A 2,596-nucleotide genomic window follows, 5' to 3' on the forward strand; every position below is an offset into this window, starting at 1 on the left:
CTTGTCTCTCCTATCAGAAAGTTCCCAATTTGCCAAAGGCGATTGTTCCTTCGGTCCCACGGTCCCATTAAAAGTTATTTAATTAGCCGGGGAAACTTTTTGTCGCCGGTTCTCTCGACGTCGAAACGATACGGACCCAATTCGGATTCAACGGATCTTCCGTGAATCACCGGCTCATCTATATTCGTGAGGCCAACCCCTTTAAAAGCCTCTAGAGTCCGAATTGAAAAACCGATTTTTAATAAATCTTTACAAACGTTTTCAAATCGAATCAAATTAGCATAAAAGCACGCCCGGCATTTTTTCTTTACAAGTTTCATCCGGCTTACACTTTCATATTGCGAAACGCTCTTTGTTAAAAAGTTCCAGTTTTACTTGTTGATTATGAAATTCCTACGTGGAACTTTTGTATATTTCTCTAAGGAAAAGAAGGAGTTTATTATTTAAAAAATGATAAAATATTGCTCCCGTCCAAGGAGAATAATTTACTCAAACAATGAAGCAATTCTCGGTTACATTTAGCCGCAATTGCCTCAAGGGTCCTCACGGGTACCCTTGCCCTTTAAGTAGAACCCGCCCTATATATTTTGACCCTCCCGAGCGTCTAATAACAGCTGAGGTACATCGGGGGACTTCTGAAATAATAAGACGGTCGAAAACTGATTGGCGAACCCTTAACCCGGGTCATATTTTCATACGTATATTTATATTACTTTTTTAAATAATTGGCCCTTCATCCGATCCCTTGTTAACGATATTTATTGAGTAAGCGGATCAATGAACACGCGGCCCAGTTATTTTAACATGCTGGCATTTAATTGGTATTGGGGCGTTGGACCGTTTGTTTATAATTGTTTGTAAATTGACAACCGAAGCGTAACACGTACTAAACTAATAAAATTGCAATTGTTAAAAAATCGAAGTTTATCTGCAAACCCAATCATATTTCGACGTGTTTCGTTTTCAAGAAAAATATTTAACGAATTCATCTATGGTTCATTTCTCTGAGTGGTTTTAAAGAAAATGCTATTCTTTTTTACCTTGGAAGCCGGTTTTTAAGTAATAGAATATTTCTACCTCGAAACACATTTTTATAATTGCGTACGATAGACGGTCAGTGAGACAAAACCAAAACAGAAAAACTTCAAAATCACGAGCGGGATTCGAACCCACGACCTTCGGCTCAATACGACGCTGCTCTACCACTTGCGCTATCGTGACTTCGATCCACTCGGACACCAACTCCCCATCTCAACCTACAACCTTATTCATATTAATTATTCTAATGAATAATTCTTTTTATCTAAGGTTTTTGGTTGAGATGAAAAATTAATGTCACGAGCGGGATTCGAACCCACGACCTTCGGCTCAATACGACGCTGCTCTACCACTTGAGCTACTTCGATCCACTTGGACACCAACTTCCCATCTCAACCCCACCTTATGAGTTTTCCCTCCTTTTGCCATTTTTCAAATGTCGTGTAATCAGGTTCCGATTCTCAGCAAATTATGAAGTAGCTACGGGAGCTGTGAGTGAAGTGATACTTCTTTTACTTATTAAATATTAATCCGCTTATGTTTTAGTGGTGAATTGACCAAGTTTCTTTCAGGTAATTATTCTTTTTAGGTAAGGTCTTGGCTGAGATAAAAAAGTCGGAGTTGGTGTCCGGGCGTATCGAATTCACGATAGCTCAAGTGGTAGAGCAGCGGTGAATTTAGGCGAAGGTCATGGGTTCGAATCCCGCTCGTAACACTCACTGACTTTTTTATCTCAACCAAGACCTTACATAAAAACAATAATTAATTGAAAGATATATAGTAGAAAATCGAAAATTTGTGATTTTATTAGTATCGTGCCATAAAAACGGAAAAAACCCACATACGAAAGTGAACACATTCATTCATATATCAGGTTACATTTAAAGTAATAGATAGTTTTTATTAATTTTATTTTTGTTTAAGTTCGGACACGCGTTTCTCGTAAAATTTATACGTAAAAAGTACCAAATAAAAATATACGTGATAAAAAAAATAACCTTTTCAATGGAAGCCAACATACGACCAACACAACACAACAATTTCTAGTCTTTTAAAATAGTATACACCTTTATCTTATTTTTTATTTTATTTATTTATTTTAAATTTTTTTAAACAAAAACCTGACTGTCGGCCTCTAAGGCCTCTTAGAATTTCGAACGACGAATTAAAGGTCCTTTAGAGGAATTATGAATAAAAAAAATAATATACATACATTGAGAATTATGAAAAATTTATAAAACAATTGTGCTGTTTAGTGACCATTAATTAATGATTATTTGGAGATCTTGGGACAATACCAGACCGCATCTCAAGATCTCCAAATAATTTATAAAAAATATTTTAACAACCCGGTCTGCATAATCCGGAAGTCCGGATAATCGGGGTCCGGATAAACGGGTTTCCACTGTAATATAAAATGTACGTGTGTTTAGCCGGGGGTCGTGGGTTCGAATCCCGCTCGTGGCACTGACTTTCTTATTTCAACCAAGTCCTTAAATAAAAAGAACAATTAATAACAAACATAAATGGATTAACATTGCATTATATGTTACAAATT

Source organism: Cimex lectularius, unplaced genomic scaffold (genome assembly GCF_000648675.2).
Source record: "Cimex lectularius strain Harlan isolate CLEC.00 unplaced genomic scaffold, Clec_2.1 scaffold369, whole genome shotgun sequence".
Taxonomy (NCBI): domain Eukaryota; kingdom Metazoa; phylum Arthropoda; class Insecta; order Hemiptera; family Cimicidae; genus Cimex; species Cimex lectularius.